Source organism: Palaemon carinicauda, chromosome 2, assembly GCF_036898095.1.
Source record: "Palaemon carinicauda isolate YSFRI2023 chromosome 2, ASM3689809v2, whole genome shotgun sequence".
NCBI classification, from domain to species: Eukaryota; Metazoa; Arthropoda; class Malacostraca; order Decapoda; family Palaemonidae; genus Palaemon; species Palaemon carinicauda.
Genome location: NC_090726.1, coordinates 143757832 through 143776258, shown reverse-complemented (window position 1 = coordinate 143776258; position 18427 = coordinate 143757832). Strand labels below are relative to the sequence as shown.

General features: G+C 47.7%; 1 long non-coding RNA gene across 1 annotated transcript in view; it reads left to right on the top strand.

The window, feature by feature from the left end:
* Positions 1 to 3951: 3951 nt before the first annotated feature.
* LOC137622215 (uncharacterized) overlaps positions 3952 to 18427 on the top strand; it is a 209814-nt gene continuing 195338 nt past the window's right edge. The window contains exon 1 of the long non-coding RNA XR_011040385.1: positions 3952 to 4084. This is a non-coding gene — a long non-coding RNA (uncharacterized lncRNA). The remainder of the gene's footprint in view (positions 4085 to 18427) is intronic.

Here is an 18427-nt window from a genome sequence, read left to right as displayed (position 1 = left end):
AGCAGAGTAATGAGAAACTCCACCTTCCTCATTCCTGTTTTCCTGAGGCAAAACTATCTGGTTTAGCTTTTCGATCTCGTGAAATTAAAACTCTGTTGATGGACCTTGATGCTTATGGAGGTGTAGACCCAAATGGTATTTTTCCTTTGTTTTTTTGTAAAGACTGCAGATTTCTTAGTTCCAAAGTTATCTGTTATTTTGCGCAAGTTAACAAAAAGAGGAGCTTTTAGCACTTGATGGAGAATTGGTAGTGTTACTCCACTTTGTAAATGTGTTTGTGGTTGCTCATGTTCAACTGTTTACCCCCAAATTTCCATAACTCCCATATTATCTAAAGTTTTTGTACGTCTTCTGGCAAAACGTCTTCATAGGTTGGCTGAAGGTAATCATCTGTTCCCTAGTTTGCAATTTGGTTTTCGTAAAGGCCTTAGAGCAAGTGATGCCCTTCTTACAATCTCCAATGCTGGACAGAAATCCCTTGATTGTGGTCAGAAAGTTTGTATGATTGACCTTGATTTTAGTGCTGCCTTTAACCGTGTTAGTCATGAGGCCCTCGTTTTCAAACTCAAACAGTTGGGAGTGGATGGGTAATTTCTTAGCATTATTATTGAATTTTTAAGTAATAGATCGCAAAGAGTTATTGTTGATGGGCACAAATGTAAGTATATGAATGTGCTATCTGGTGTTCCTCAGGGTAGTGTGCTTGGCCCATTACTTTTCATAGTATATACACATGACATGTGGTTTGGTCTAGAAAACAAGCTTTTTGCATATGCAGATGATGCTACTCTCTCTGCCCCAATTCCATCTCCTGGATGTAGATCTGGGGTTGCTGAATCCTTTATTATTATTATCATTATTACTTATTATTACTTTAATAGAGATCTAGCTAAAATTGGTGCATGGTGCAAATTATGGGGTATGAAGTTGAATCCTAATAAAACTCAAAGTATGACTGTAAGTAGGTCAAGGACCGTAGCTCCTCAACATCCTGATTTCAGCATTGATAATGTTTGTTTAACCTTGTGTGACTCTTCTAAAATCTTAGGTGTGATTCTCGACAGCAAATTTACTTTGGAGAAACACATTAGGTATGTTTCTTCTTCAACTGCACAAAAATGGTCGTATTGAGAAAGTCTTTCAAAATTTTTGGTGATCAATTTATTCTGAAGAAGTGTTTTAATTCTTTCATTTTACTTTGTTTCGAGTATTGTTCTCCTGTCTGGTCTTCAGCTGCTGATTCTCATCTTAATTTGTTGGACAGGAACTTACGGTCAATTAAATTTCTTATTCTTGATCTAGACATTAATCTTTGGCACCGTCATTCAATTAGTTCATTATGCATGTTGCATAAGATTTTTTTAATGAGTCTGACCATTCTTTACATTTAGATCTTCCCGAACAGTTCCATCCTGTTCGTAATACTAGGTATGTAGTTAATTCTAATAGTCAGGCCTTCTCCATCATGAGGCTCAATACTACACAGTATTCTAGAAGTTTTATTCCAGCTGTGACCAAATTGTGGAATGATCTTCCTAATCGGGTAGTTGAATCAGTAGAACTTCAAAAGTTCAAACTTACAGCAAATGTTTTAATATTGAACAGGCTTACATAAGTCCATTTATAGTTTATATATCAAATATATGTTTTAATGTTGTTAATGTTTTTCAAATGTTTGTTTTTAAATCGTTTATTTATTTACTTATTTCCTTTCCTCACTGAGCTATTTTTCCCTGTTGGAGCCCTTGGGCTTATAGCATCTTGCTTTTCCAACTAGGGTTGTAGCTTAGCTAATAATAATAATAATAATAATAATAATAATAATAATAATAATAATAATAATAATAATAATAATAGGATGTAAACGGAAGAGAGGAAAATCTTCAAAGAAATTAAAATCAGGATTTTCTTCGGAAAAATGTCTATTAAGAAAAAAATTAACAAGATTTCACGATAAAAAGCTTGGATTTTACGAAAACCCCAAACTTGGATGAAAGTAAAACTAAATAATCAACATCTGCTAAGTAGTTGCTACAATAATGAAGTATGTGATGTGGTAGATTGAAATCATCCCTCTCTCTCTCTCTCTCTCTCTCTCTCTCTCTCTCTCTCTCTCTCTCTCTCTCTCTCTCTCTCTCTCTCTCTCTCTCTCTCTCTCTCTCTCTTTTGTGCTAAAATTTGTTATATATGAGATTGAAATAAAGATATTGTGTTACTGATATGAATCATGTTTCAAGAAGTGAAGAGACTAATTACAATTCGGCGAGTCAAGAATTGTTGTTGGGTGATAGTAGAACGGAAAGGTAGCCTACAGGCGTTCCAATAATTACAGACGTAATTCAGAGGTAGTCAGCTGATGAGTTTATCCATATAGTCTTTGAGTTTATCAGAAATGTATAGTCATGTACTAAAAGTAATCGTAAAGATTACTGCTGAAATATTTTATATATTGCATCGGGTTGCTGTTGAGCATTTTCAACTTATATAATTAATTATAAGTAGACAATTATTTAAAATATATGAAAAATAGCTCCAAATAACTTACGTCAGCTTCAAGGGGTGGGGGTGGGGGGGGGGGGAGCTATAGAACCCTCTGGTCCCAGCTGCTTTGGTCATGTTTTCCGAATTCCGAATTTCCGAGCCCCATTTTTTAAGATTGCTGGAACAGGTTTTATTATTATTATTATTCTTTGTCTACATCTTTTCCCACTTCTATGTGGGGTCGATGTTTCTGGTGAGCTTTCTCCATCTACCTCTGTCCCACACTTCATCACCGGTTAATCCCTTTGATCGAAGGTCATCCTTGATAAAGTCCATCCACCTTCGCTTTGGTCTCCCTCTCCTTCTCGTTCCCTGTACCTCCATTTCCATCACTCTCCCAATATACTGTTAATCTCTTCTCATGGTATGACCGTACCACCTCAGTCTACTTTTTTTGATCTTCTCTGATAGTTTTCTAACTCCTGTGGTACCCCTAATTACCTCATTCCTTATATTATCTCTTCTTGTCACCCCACACATCCATCTCAACATTCTCATCTCTGCCACATCCATCTTCTCTTCTGTCTTCTTTATTGCCCACGTCTCCGCTCCATACATCATTGCCGGTCTCACAACCGTCCTGTGTACTTTGTCTTTCAACTTAACCCCTATTTTCCTGTCGCATAGTACTCCACGCACTTCTTTTCCCAATTTTTCCATCCTGCTTGTATTCTGTGGTTTATTTCTGCCTCCATAATATCATCCTCTGCAACTGTTGATCCCAAATACCTGAAATTTTCAACTCTTTTCAATCTCTCTCCTTGTAAACTAATTTCCCCATTCTCGCGATTTTTTAATCTCAAATACGCTGTCTTTTTCCTGCTGATCTTCAATCCCCTATTTTCCATTTCTCTTCTCCACTCCTCCAGTTTCTCTTCTACTACCTGTCGCCTAGTGCTACACAGTATAACATCATCAGCTAAAAGCATACACCAAGGAGACTGATCTCTAATACCTTGTGTTACTACATCCATGACCAGATCAAATAGGGAAGAGCTCAATGCAGACCATTGATGTAGTTCCACATTTACTGGGAAACTTTCTCTTAGGCCTATACTGCTCTTAACATTTGCTTCTGCTCTTTCATACATAACTTGGGTGATTCTTACGTATTTCTCAGGGACGTGGCACTCGATCGTATGCTTTCTCCATGTTAATAAAGACCATATGTAATCCTTTCTGTTTCTCCCGATGTTTTTCTATCGTCTGCCTCTAGACACATATTGCAACGTAGTACAGTCCCTCTGTAGTCTGTATAATAATAATAATAATAATAATAATAATAATAATAATAATAATAATAATAATAATAATAATAATAATAATAATAACAATATTATTATTATTATTATTATTATTATTATTATTATTATTATTATTATTATTATTATTATAGGTTTTCACTGTCATGTCACTCGTGAGATGTTGACGAAATAGCAAATAAAAACAATTATTTCGGGAGACCTGAGAGCACTCGTCAAGTAAGAGTAACACTTGGTAGTTGTTACATTACATACATCAAACTGTGGCCGTCATATTGTAGGTGAGCATATATGAGTACTATTTTTAAAATATTCCACTAACATATTAATATGTATTTTGTCACATGTAAGTATATCAACCTAAAATGTGGCCTGTTCAGGTTTCAGGCACGCATTAACTTCCATGTTATGTTATTGCCTTTTATTATCGTAGAGTTTAAAGCCTCTTGAAGTAAAGCTTGACTGATAAATTTGTTAAAAAGTATTTAGGGTAAATTTTTAGTTTCAGCCAAATTTGGAAAAATGCAATAAAAATATATTTGTTGCATCAGAAATAGTGTGGTTTCAATGAATTTAACGTTTATTTTGACTGCAAACCAACCGATTTAGAGATTTACTATGTATACCCTAGTTCATCCCACCAATTATGGGGGACACCCTTTGGGAACCGGGGTTTTGGGTGGGGGAAGGGGGGGGGAGGGTGTTGGGGCATTGAATGATATTTGCAATAAATGAATAATTAATGTTCCAGCACCCCTCCCCCATACCCCTAACTAGGCCTACCGGGGGGGAGGGGGGTAGGGCCCCCCAGCGACCCCCCCTTATGGCCAAAGTAATTTTCAAGGCACCACAGAACCTAACAAACCCACCTAACCTAACCTAGGGGCCCTGTACCCCTACCGGGGGGGCTTCGCCCCCCCTGCGACCCCCCCTTAAGGCCTCAGTAATTTTCAGGGCACCACAGAACCTAACAAACCCACCTAACCTAACCTAGGGGCCCTGTACCCCTACCGAGGGGGGCTTCGCCCCCCCTGCGACCCCCCCTTATGGCCACAGAAATTTTCAAGGCACCACAGAACCTAACAAACCCACCTAACCTAACCTAGGGGCCCTGTACCCCTACCGGGGGGGGGGGCTTCGCCCCCCCTGCGACCCCCCCTTAAGGCCACAGTAATTTTCAGGGCACCACAGAACCTAACAAACCCACCTAACCTAACCTAGGGGCCCTGTACCCCTACCGGGGGGGGGCTTTGCCCCCCCTGCAACCCCCCCTTTAACCAGGGGTAAATTTGAATATATATATTTTGTTAAATCACTTCTTACCTTAAACGGAAGATGACGATGAAGATGTGGAAGGTTGTGGTTGACCCTCTTCTGAATCATCAAGTACTGGAATACGTTCAGATTTGGTACAATACCACACATGTCTATCCTCACGAAAATGTAAAGGCGAATCACATTTACCACACTGGACACTTAAAGGTAATACGGAATGCTCCCTTAGAAAACGATTCACTACTTCAGGAGTTCCATTATAATTCCCATGAAATCGGCCGATCACATCAAAATAGGAATAACGACATATTTCACACAACCGTACCGGAGGATCCATGACAGTAAAATGACGTGTGATGAAAATATAGAAACCGGAACTTTTGAAAACCGAAAACAAACGACAATCACGGGTTTCTCCCATAATGAAATAGGGAAAAAAACAACATAGTATCGTTTACAATGTTATATTGCACGAAAAACAGATCCTTGAAACAAGACTGAGAGACCAATGAATCGTCCAATAATAACCCTTGAAAAGAACCCAGTAGTATTTTGATTGGAGGAGCGACATTAGTGGGAGGAGCAAATGCGCATTCAAGTAAATATTGTCACATTACGCAATGGGGCGGAGCCAAGTAAGATGAAAACAGACATACAAACGAACAAGAGCTACCTTGCGTGCCCATGGAAAGATATACACTAAACTTAGAAAAAGTCAAGACCTTCAATTCCTGAAATATTTTTTTTCTCTAAGTATGCATTAGCGACAATAATGTATTGAGAAGAAGTGTTTTGTTATCACGTGCTTTACTAGGAAAATATATTAATATAATACATTTCCCAATTTGGTTGAATCCAAAACTTTACCGTATTTAGCGTTAACCTGCATAAATCATTTATTGGAGCTTGTATAGTTTGGTTGGGACGTACTGGCCAATAATTAAATTGTTGGTATATATTTACTGTAGTACAATATTCTTAATGAAGAAATTAAGAAGTATTTCTGATGTGTTAATAGGCACTTTGAACTGTTCTGATGTAAATAGGTAAAACGCATATTTTCAAATTTTAGAGGTTGTAAAATTCCAGAAGTTATGACAGAAAAATCACATTTTAAAAGTGAAGCAAACTCAAGAACGTCACCTAACCTAAGGTTCCCCACCTAACCTAACCAAGGAGCTGTACCCTAGCCTATTTGCTTCCCAGGGACGGGGCTACTATGTCCTGCTTGCTACACCTCCCTAATCTGCCATAATGTTAGCTTCCTAACCTGCTTCACATATGGTAAGGTAACACTAGATCATATTATTTTTTAAATCGTAAAACTAGCCTCATAATATCGTGTTTCGGATAAAGATAAACCATATTTTCTCCGTAAAAAGTAAAGTAAATATATGATACTTTAATTTCTAGTCAAATAAGAAGCTAATCCCAAAAATAGGTCCCCAAAAGGTATTATTATAGTAAAACACATGACAATCTTTACTTATAAAGAAAACTGGGGTATTCATAGAAAGATTTGTTTATGTCTAAAATGAACTTTATTTCCCTCGTAAATAAAGAGTTGATAAAATATACCTTGATATATCCTACAGTAATGGGGGACACCTAGTGGGAACCATGGTTTTGGGTGGGGAAAATTTATTGGCGAATTGATAAATAATGATAAAATTCACCTTTTCTTCTCTATACATTATTTTCTGAGACACTTAATAAATCCACGAAAAATTGCACAAAATATGGGGATCCTCGGTAAAACTTCAGAAGGATGCTGCACACTATATTAAAATAATAATCACCTACATGGAAAGAGAACGTGAAAAGCTATACAAACAGTATATTTTTTAAAAGAGAGATTGAACGAGGTGGAATTAAATGAGTTTGATAAGTTTTTACTTGGAAATATTCTTTAGTTGGGAGAGACGTTTCCTCTATGGCAATGTTTACTTTTAATGAGCCCTTTATCATACTTTCTTACGCAAACATGAGCAGTTCCAATTACAGTTTATTAGCTGAGAGCTGTGACATTATTATGACATTATGGTTTTAACCAATTAGGAACGACTTCAGTCGAAAACCAAGTTTTACTTGGATTGCACCGGAGTAATAAAATTACCTTAACGTTCACTGATATCTGTGTTTGACTGAATACTTCGTATAATGAAGGAAAACTGCCATTTTATTTTGTTGTAACTATGACAAAGGCAGTTGCTGGCCTTTCTTTGGTTTTTGGACAAAACCCCAATTCCTACGGATTTTGTGCTGTGCAATGTTGGTTATGAAGAATTTTTTAATTATTTTGCTAGTGGTGGTATTGGACTAGTGGTTGAATATGCTCAAAGACATAATTTACAGTAATTCTTAAGGAAAAGTTTTGCGAGTACTCTAGCTATTTGTGGGATCGACTACAACAGGAACGCCTGTAGTGACAAAAGGGCAAGAGAAAGTACAATCTGTTTCAAAATTTGGTAGTATTATAGAATTACACAAGACAAACTTTACTAATACAACGCTTCAGTAAAGACTACCAAGAGAAAAAAAAAGAAAAAGACGGAACTGTCAATCATAAGATTATTCATGATGTACTTTATCATAATGTAAGGATTTATTCATGATCAGGGGCGTAGGAGCGTTTTCCTGTTTGGGGGGGCTAAAGTTTGAAATAACACTGAAGGCGGAGCCGCAGGCACGAAGGTATGGGGGGGGGAGGTCTGGGGGTCTCCCCCAGAAAATTTTTATGATGAAATACCCTCAGATGCGATTTCCTGGCATCTGACAGCATATTGTATCAAAAACAAAATCATATTTGTTCCTTAACCGTAATACAAACCACGCTATTTACATTGGGTTTACCTTTTAGCGTAGCTGAAATGACGAGCCAATAGTTTTTAACGAGGGTTAATTACCCCCGCGCTAGTTAGCAGGGGTAGGGGAAGGGATGGCTTGCTACCCCTCCCCCCCCACACACCGGTGATTTGCTTCACTTCACTTTTGGCTCCGGCGATGAACAGACGTGTCTGTCCATCGTCCTCGTTGACAGCCTTTAATCTTTTTTCTGCTTTTTATTTCAGTTGTGTGTGTGTGTTAGAAGTTGACCACCTTTATTATTACTATGCGTACGTGGCCTGGAATTGCCCGCCGCCCTTGTGGTACTTTTATGTCGGCCATGGACACGGATCCTCACACCCTTTGCCCGCAGTGTCGAGGCCGACGGTGTGATCAGGAAAATAAGTGTAGTGAGTGCAGGGAGTGGTCTGCCTCCCAGTGGGAGAGGTTTGGCCGCCGGTGTAAGAAGAAGTCCAAGAGAGACCGTTCTCCTTCCGGGGTTGCCTTGAAGGAGGAAGGTTCTCGGGACTCTTCTTTCGCCGCCCAAACCTCCTCCGAAGCTCCCCCTCGTTCGGCTCCTAAGGAGAGTCGGCCGAATGGGAGCGCAGGCCCTAGTTCTGTTTCCCGACCTTGGGTGGGGGGAGAGGGCGTCGCCTCCCATAGCGGGGCGGTTCCTCCTCCTCCTCCGGGGGAGGTTATTGATGAATCTCTGTCTAATGATGATCTTTTTCAGATTTGGGCTTCCCTGGGGCTTAAGGGCTTGCCCTCCAGGGTTGCCCTGATTGACCTTGTCCAGTTGGGGGCTGCCGTTAAGCAGTCGCCGGTGATAGCAGAGGTAGATCCTCTGTCTATCGTCGACGTCGTGGTGGCAGAGGCCTCCAACGGGGCGGGGCAATCCTCTGCAGGTGCAGTTGGGGATGTTGGTGCTGACGGCTCTCCTCCCCCTTCCGTACATCCTTCGAAGGGGGAAGGGAGTCCTACGGGCTCTTCTGCTGTCCAGCTTCCCTCTAAGGGGAGTGCTTTGACTGAGACTCCCCTTCGGAGGACTGATGGTCCTGACGATCTTCCTCGTGGCCGCCTTCGCCGTAAGGCTCACCGTCCGCTGCGTCGCAAGGGCCTCCCGTCTCCTTATAAGGGTGTTAAGAGGCGCCTTTTTGGATCTTCTTCCTCCGAAGGGGACTCTCCTCGCCGTAAACAGCCTGCAGCTCCAGCTTCATTAGACCTCTCTGGGGATCGGTCTCCTACGCCTTCCAGACCTTCACCTTCTGGGGCAGATGTTCAGCAACCTGACCTCGTCACCCGACGGGCAACGGTCCCTTCGGGGCAAAGGGATTCTTCCCTTACACGTGCAGTGTTAGCGTACAGGCGCTCTCCTGCTCGTCAGCGCTCTCCTGTTCGTCAGCGATCTCCTGTTCGCCAGCGCTCTCCTGATGTTCGCCCTTCTTCTCGCCATCGCTCTCCTAAGGACATCCTTCAACCTGTTGTTCCTGAAGAGCGCCGAGCGCGCCAGCGTTCCCCTGCTCGCCCTTCTGCAGTGTTAGCGCACAGGCGCTCTCCTGCTCGTCAGCTCTCTTCTGATCGTCAGCACTCTTCTGTTCGTCAGCGCTCTTCTGAGGACCATCGCCCTTCTGCTCGCCAGCGCTCCCCTGTGGTCTCCGAATATCCTGCAGTTCCTGTTGTGCGCCCTGCGCGCCATCAGTCTCCTGAGCGCTCTCGCGATCCTCAGCTTGTTCCTGCACAACATCGCCCGCGTTCTCCAGCGCGTGTTTCTAAAACACATTTGTTCCGTAACCGAAATACAAACCACGCTATTTACAAAGGGTTATTACTTTTAGCGTAGCTGAAATGGCGAGCCATTAGAATTTAACGAGGGTGTATTACCCCCGCGCTAGTTAGCGGGGGGGTAGGGGAGTGGTAGCTAGCTACCCCTCCTCCCCCTCACACACAGGTGAATACTCACTTTCACTTTTGGCTCGGACTGTGACAGACGTCTCTGTCTTGGTCCTCGCTTGGCAGCCATTGTCTGTTTTGTCTTTACTTAATCGCTTACTTTTCTTTTACTCAATATATATGTAAACATGTTTTCATGTTTGTATATATATTTGAGTATAGAAATAAGTAAGTTTCCTTTTCAGATGTGTGTGTGTAGTGTACGATATCTACGTGGAGGCCTCGGCAGTTAGGCCACCACGGCCTAATTTTATGGGTTGCGATCGAGTTTGACTTCGGTCTTTCTCTCTCTCTCTCTCTTGAGGTCGTTCACCCTTTTACTATGTTTTACTACGCCCTTGTAGCTTCCTTCCCGTGTGGGTGGGGTTGCTACGCCGTACATTTTGTCTCAATTAGTTTATGAATCTAATTGTAGTTGTTAATTTTTCAGCTTGTAGAACGATTCCTTTCGGGGTTTTCGTTTTTTTCTTTAGTGTTCATTCATTTTTAAATTACATAATTACATAGTTACATAATTATAATTGTTATAATTCTGTTTTGGTTACAGCTCTCCTTCCGCGAGTGTAAGTGGTTGTGAGGGCACGTGCCTGTTGTGTAATTCTTGTTCCTTTCCTCGGGATTCCTCTTCGGAGCCTTCCCGGGGGAATGAATGTGTACTAATATTATTTGTTTTATTTTTTTACAGTTACCGATCTAGTTCGTTTCTGTAATATAGCAACGGTGTGAGCTGTCTGGTTGAGTCCTGGGGATTCGGCTGTTGCTGCCTCCCCCCTTGTATTGTCGTCAGGGGCGTGTCTCCTTCTACTGGTAGTACTCCCGTGTCGACGGACAGCTCTCCAGTTCATTTTAGAACAGTCAGGAGGCTTGCCTCCTTGGGCGGATAACTTTCCTTCCGAGGGAAGTTTTTTCCTGTCCAGGCTTGAGCTTTTCCTCTTTTGGGGGGTTTTTCTCTTGCCTTTTTTTCGTGCGACTATGCTCTTGGTGCTGAGCGGTCGCACCTGCAGTTTCGCTCAAGGGGCTGGGCAACTGCAGGAGCTCCTCTTCGGAGGATTGCTCCTTTTAGGTCACTGGCTGACCAGTCTCTTCCACGAAGTGTTTCTCTTTCGTTCGCGAGAGAATACACTCATAGAGACTCCTCTTCGGAGGTTTCTTCTGTTGCTGTTGCTGTTGGCCTCCCTCGCCGTAAGGCCTCGTCGTAAGGGCCTCTCATCTCCCTATAAGGGTGCTTGAGGCGCCTTTTTGAATCTCCGTTTGCAGCCTACAACTTCTTTTCTCGATCTTCCGTCTTGGTGCAGATGGACAGCAGTCTAATCTCGTCTTCCGACGGGCAACGGTCTTCCCGACGGACAACGGTCTTCCCGACGGACAGCGGTCTTCCCGACGGACAGCGGTCTTCCGACGGACATCAGTCTCCCGGCGGACAACGATCCCTTCGGGGCAAAGGGTTGCCCCCACGGGGGTTCTTCCCTTGCGTGTCAGGGTTTCCCTGCGCGCCCTTCTGTTCGTCAGCGCTCTCCTGTTCGTCAGCGCTTTCAAGATGATCTTCCCTGCGGTTCCTGTTACGTGCCCTGTGCGCCCACGTTCGCCCTCGCGATCTAGAACTTCGGTTCAGGTCGGGGTCAAGGACTCTTCTTCTTTGCGCAGGCTTCCACGCGTAGCCTTCTGCTCGTCAGCGATCATCAGCTCGTCAGCGATCATCAGCTCGTCAGCTATCATCAGCTCGCCAGCGATCGTCAGCTCGTCAGCGATCATCAGCTCGCCAGCGATCTCCGGATCGCCCACGTGTGTTACAGCTGGCACGCCAACGTTCTCCAACACTTCTGAAGGAACATGGTTCGCCAGCTACTAGCTCAACTGCGGATGCTGATCGCCATCGCGCGACCCTCAACTGCAGATGCTGATCGCCATCGCGCGACCCTCAACTGCGGATGCTGATCGCCATCGCGCGACCCTCAACTGCGGATGCTGATCGCCATCGCGCGACCCTCAACTGCGGATGCTGATCGCCATCGCGCGACCCTCAACTGCGGATGCTGATCGCCATCGCGCGACCCTCAACTGCGGATGCTGATCGCCATCGCGCGACCCTCAACTGCGGATGCTGATCGCCATCGCGCGACCCTCAACTGCGGATGCTGATCGCCATCGCGCGACCCTCAACTGCGGATGCTGATCGCCATCGCGCGACCCTCAACTGCGGATGCTGATCGCCATCGCTCAACCCTGAACGATTGCCCGCTGACGCATGCTGCTCCTCATCGCACCACCCTGAACGATCGCCCCTTTCACGCGATCATTCACCTGCGCATGCTGCTCGCCATCGCACAACCCTGAACGATTGCCCGCTTACGCATGCTGCTCCTCATCGCACAACCCTGAACGATCGCCCTCTTGCGGATGCTGATCACCATCGCACCCTTTCACGCGATCATTCACCTGCGCATGCTGCTCGCCATCGCACAACCCTGAACGATTGCCCGCTTACGCATGCTGCTCCTCATCGCACCACCCTGAACGATCGCCCTCCTGCAGATGCTGATCACCATCGCACCCTTTCACGCGATCATTCACCTGCGCATGCTGCTCGCCATCGCACAACCCTGCACGATTGCCCGCTTACGCATGCTGCTCCTCATCGCACAACCCTGAACGCTCGCCCTCTTGCGGATGCTGATCACCATCGCACCCTTTCACGCGATCATTCACCTACACATGCTGCTCGCCATCGCTTACCGCCAGCGATCTTCTTCACCTACGCGGCAGCACGATCCCTCGGCGCGCCCGCGCGATCGCTCGCCTGCGCGCCCGCGCGATCGCTCGCCTGCGCGCCCGCGCGATCGCTCGCCTGCGCGCCCGCGCGATCGCTCGCCTGCGCGCCCGCGCGACCGCTCGCCTGCGCGCCCGCGCGACCATTCGCCTTTGCGCGACCGTTCGCCCTCGCGCGACCATAGTTCGCGGCGAATTCCACAGCCGGTGGTAGCAGCAGGGACGCGTGCTCCTAGGCGGCACTCGGGATCACCTCCATCCAAGCACAGGTTGGTAGTGCAGGACGAAGACAGGTCAGTACAGCATTCTTCCCACCTTCTTTTCAGGCAGGAACCGTCGCGTCCTCTCCAAAGGATCGCCCGATCCCTTTCACCTTAGTGAGGATTTCGGACTCTTGTGTCCTTGGAGCAGCAGACATGGTTTGATCCGCTGGCACGGGCGTTAATGAGGGTTATGAAACCAGCACTCACCGGCCAGGGTAACAAACCAGCGGCTGTCTCTCCTACGCTGAAGAGAAAGAGAGGAGTGGACTTCGTGGTGACTTCCCCCAGGGCGAAGTTGGTTCCCAAGAGGTCGGTCTCGAGGGTCCCCTCTCCTGCACGAGTACTCTCTCCTTCTCCCTGGAAGGATTTTTGGCGGGGGGGCTTTCCGTTCAAGATTTCTCCATCGGACAAGGGATGACTGCTTACCTCTTCCTCTGGGAGCTTACCAGGTTCTTTCCCTCCTCGGTTACGGCCCGAGGTTTGGTTCAAGGAAGCTACAGGAAGATCAAGGGTACTTTCCTCCTCTCGAGCTCAGGCACCTTGGCCTTTCGTCGTTAAGTATCTACTTGCGGACAAGCTCGATGTTGTACCATCTGGACGCGCTGACTGAAGGCTTCCTTCGGGTGTCTCATCTGTGGAGGTCAACGACCTCAGACACCCTTCCATCCTTGAGAAGAGTTTTGTCTTTGCCCAAGGACAGAGACTTAGACATCTGCCGTGCGGAGTAAATCGACTTCCGGTTTCACTCCTCCAAGGCGCTTTCTTCCAGACTCTGCAGGGCTCCAGCTCCCTTTTCTTTCAACCACGTCGGCCTAAGTTATCGGCTACGACAACTGGGACAAGGTGTCCAATTGCAGTTTCCTCCTGTCAGGAACAGATGGCACGGGAGACTCCCCCGGGGGGGCATAGTCCTAAAAGGAGTTCACGAACTCTAGGATTGCAGGTTTTTTTTCGCTGGGAGGATGCTTAAGGTTACTCATCCGAATGACAGCTTCCCGACGCCCATTCCCGCACAATCTCTGTGAGTAGCCAAGGATATCGCGCCTGCCGTCTCTGTCAGCGAATTCAGTGTCTCTGAACCTCTATGCCATAGCATCAGCAGAGTTGCCCGGTTGGGCAGAATGATCCATACCTTAGGCGAAGGTCTTCCTTAGGATCATCGACGGCTTCACCCCCGGCCCCCTCAGTCGATCCTTTCTTGTAAGGAAGGATCTGAGAGGGGATGTCCATAGTCGACCTCTCAGCCCTGATCAAGTTTGTCGAACAAACTTCGGCCAGCGTAGACCAGCAGAATCGATCAGACTGGTAACGAGGCGACAGGACTCCTTTATCCCTGGATCGGAAGGACGGGTACTTTCAGTTTCCATTCCATCCATCTTCCAGGGTGCTCGTCGAATTCAGCCTAAACTGCAAGTATTCCTGCTTATGATGCAGTGTGGCTATCCCGCCGTGGCATAGCAGGTTTGTTTCCCCAGAGAACTCTCCCTGCCTTCCTCTTGGCCGCTCAGGTGCAGACTTCCGCCTCCTCCGCTGTTTGGAGGGCTGGTCAACTCCGGTAGGCTCGGGTTTCGACCTTCTTCAGCGCCGGGAAAAAGCTTCCGAATGCTGACCATGAGTGTGGGCTCATGGTATTTTGCTTGGAGCCTTCTCTTCCTCTGCCTCAACATCTGGAGTATCTGGCCATGATATTGAGTCAACCGCCTTACCACGTTGGAAACCCCGCTTCTCGTCCGTCCAGCGAGGTTAAGCAACGTCGGTACTTGGATGGGTGACCACCTGGGGACGCCAGATTCTGTTACCACATCCTCCGAGCCTTCCTTTCGGTTGACTGTGGCAAGACTGAGGAGAGTCGCAGTACCTGTTCTCAGTCAAGCAGAGTTTTCAGCCCTACCTTGGAACGTTTCCTAGTTCTTCTTTCCTCATTGACCCGTTTATAGTCCGAACGGTCGCCTCAGGATAAGTTCCATGTGGGGCGATCCAAGTTCCGGTGGCTTCAGGCAATGTTTAACCGGACTCCCTGGCCCTATGGGACCAGCGGAACTATTAAACCTGCAATGGGTGTTGACCTATGGAGCCTCTTGATGGTAGTGGATATTCTCGTCCTTTCCCCACATTCTTGATGCGGTTCTCGGACTCGTCAAAGGAAAGGGGGGGGGGCATGTTCCGGTCCAGGCCTATGGTCAAGACCTGAAGGATACCTCTCCATCATTCAGGCAGGCTTAAGGGCCTTAGTCTGGCCCCTCTTCAGATCCTACCGCTCCTGCCAAGTCGCCCCGTTGCGTGTCGACTTCATGCTAACCAGCAGGGGACGCATTTTCACACCTTCACATCTTGCAGTAGAGATACCGGGATGATTGAGATTCTCTCAATTCCACCATCGGCTCTCTCATTCCAGGCAGGGGAATGTTTCTCTCAGACTATCCGAGCAGAGCCTCATAGAGAGAGTGTACCTAGGGGTCTTTGACCTTGGGTAACCAGCAAGTGCTGGTCTGGGGGACCTGATCGCGACAGCTTGGAACCTCAAGCTTCCGCTAGTTTTCCCCCCAGTCTCAGACCTCGAGACTCTGGCAAGATGCATTCCGGTGATGGTGGGACAACTTCGACGCCTGCGTCTTCCCTCCTTTTTGTCTGCGGACAATGGGTCTCAACAAAACCAGGTTGTCTGTCAACCTTTCAATGGGAGAGCTCCACTGGGACTATGCGCAGAACGGTTTCTGGACCCTCTGCTTCCCCTGACGGAACTCCCGGGAGAGCTTCTCCCACGGCGCAGACTACTCAAGCAACCACACTGCGACATCTCTCCCGAACCGGGGCGTCGCTTCGGCTTCATGCCTGGAGACACTACGCTTCCTCCTCTAGAAGAGACAACCCGCTACAGTCGCGGTACGGAGGTCGCGTCATCTGCGATAGTCATCCACAGGGGTCTCCCAGGCAAAGTGAAGAGTCTAAGGTGGTTGGTGCCGTGGGAGATATACCTCTTCCCGTGAGGCCTCTTCTCCAGCAATAACGGTCTTATTGCCTTTCGGCGGGAGGAAACTCCTTTCCGCTCTTGGCAATGAAGCCTGTCGCTCAGCCTTTCCCTGACCTTCAGGCTTAAAGGAATAACTTTTTCCTGCCCGCTGGATCTATCCTCGCTCATGCGAAGCTACGATCGTCCCTGCCCTAGTCGGAGGAAGACCTCCAACTTGGAGCATGGCTCGGACTTTTAGTCCTTTAAGAGATCTTCTCAAGACCCTTTTACGACAGGCCTCGGATTGTATTCCGCCTTGGGTCTTCTGCTCACTCTGGCCACGGCCAGTGTGTAAGCAATCTTCTTGGTCTCTTACTACTCCCCCCCTTTCTAAGGAAGAGGGGAAGGCAACATTCAGGCTCGCTCCTGAGTTGTTGGCTAGACTCAGAATCTGAGGGTCCCGACCCTTCGGTCCGATTCATTCAAGATTTTGAGTCTCCATTCTGTGTCTGATGTCCCAAGACCTTCTCTTTCTTGCCAGTACAGGAATCGAGAGGTTAGCGCTGGGAACAGCTGCAGTTTGGCCTCAGTTGCAGCCGATTTGGGAACACAAGGAGGACATGGGGGGAGAGTCACCAGTATACCTCTTCAGCCCGGACTCAAGGACATTCATCTCGACCTGTCTTCAGACCCTCCCCCGTCACGTCGCCCTACAGCACGATGTTGGATACATCGCAACGTCCCTCGCCTTCGAGTAATACTACTCTGTGACGCAGGTGCTACAAGCTGGAGTCTGGAAGCGTCTGATGACCTTCGCAGCCCGCTTCCTGCAGGGCGTGACCCACAGGAGTCTCGATACGTTTTCTATCGCTCTGTGGTGGCTACACAACAGCTGGTCTAACCTCAGGCTCCTTTTTGGACAGGTAGCAGAAGGTTGAGGGCATTGTTATCAGGTTTTAGTCTGCATGAACGAAAGATGTATGTCTGGCCCTTACTTCTTTCTTCATCATCCCCTCTACGGGGAAGCAGCATCCTGGTCTCTGCATAGCTGACCTCGAACCTCTGCAGGTAAACCATGCTTCCTTGTGTTCCGAGTATTGAGTCAATACTGTCGCGTCCCCCATACCCTGACGAGGTGGTATTGGGAACGTCCTAACCCAGAGTTCCTTCTGGAACTCCAGGTCAACTGCCTAGGACGGGTCACACTTCTTCCTTCACACACAAGCTTACGTAGGCCACATGGTTCCTTGCGGTGCAAGGAACTTGTGAGGTGCAGGGACTCCTTTTCTCGAGTGCGACTCACTCGGATTCTGAGTCCCCGGGTAAAGCCAAAGCCAGTATGGCTGGGGACTTTCCACCCTTCCTAAGGGATAAGTCACCCTTTGTAAATAGCGTGGTTTGTATTTCGGTTACGGAACAAATGACAAATTCGAAGATAATTTGTATTTTTCCTAACCATACAAACCTTAGCTATTTACACATATTTGCCCGCCAGCCCTGTCCCCCAAGACAAGTCCTACCTCTAAGTGAAAGTGAGTATTCACCTGTGTGTGAGGGGGAGGAGGGGTAGCTAGCTACCACTCCCCTACCCCCCCGCTAACTAGCGCGGGGGTAATACACCCTCGTTAAATTCTAATGGCTCGCCATTTCAGCTACGCTAAAAGTAATAACCCTTTGTAAATAGCTAAGGTTTGTATGGTTAGGAAAAATACAAATTATCTTCGAATTTGTCATGTTCGCCCACGCGCCTACGCGCTTCCTGTTCCTGTTCGTGAACGCGCCGCGCCGACTGTTCCTTCACAGGATTCCACGCGTCGCCCTCTTGCTCGCCAGCGATCACAGACGATTCAACAATCGCCTGCTCGTCAGCGTTCTCCTACGCGTCAGCGATCACCTGAACATCGGCGATCCCCGGACCGCCCGCGTGACCTATCGCCTGCGCGCATGCGTTCTCCAACGCGCCGTCGCCCAGAGGTTCTGGAAGGACATGGTTCACCCTCTGTTAGCTCGCCCTCGCGCGATCGTTCGCCTGCGCGACCTACGCGCTATCGCTCGCCAACGCGTCACTATGCGCCAACGCGCCATCGCTTGCCTGCGCGCCATCGCTTGCCTGCGCGCCAGCGTTTGCCAGCGCACCACCGATCGCCTGCTCGCAATCACTCTCCCACGCGCTACAGGTCTCCTGACCAACGTCGCCAGCGATCTTCGGAACGTTCTCACTCGCCCACGCGGAAACGCGTTGCCTCGCCGTCGCGCCAACGCATTCGTTCACCGGCTCGCCCACGCGCTTGTTTGCCTGTACGCCCTCGCGCCCACTCGCCTGTGCGCCCGCGCGACCGCTCGCCCGCGCGACCGCTCGCCCGCGCGACCGCTCGCCCGCGCGACCGCTCGCCCGCGCGACCGCTCGCCCGCGCGACCGCTCGCCCGCGCGACCGCTCGCCCGCGCGACCGCTCGCCCACGCGCCCGCGCGACCGTTCACCTTCGCGCGACCGCCATTCGCGCCGAATTTCACAGCCAGTGACAGCAGCAGGAACGCGTGTTACCAGACCGCCCTCTGGATCGCCTCCATCAAAACGCAGGACTGTTGTGCAGG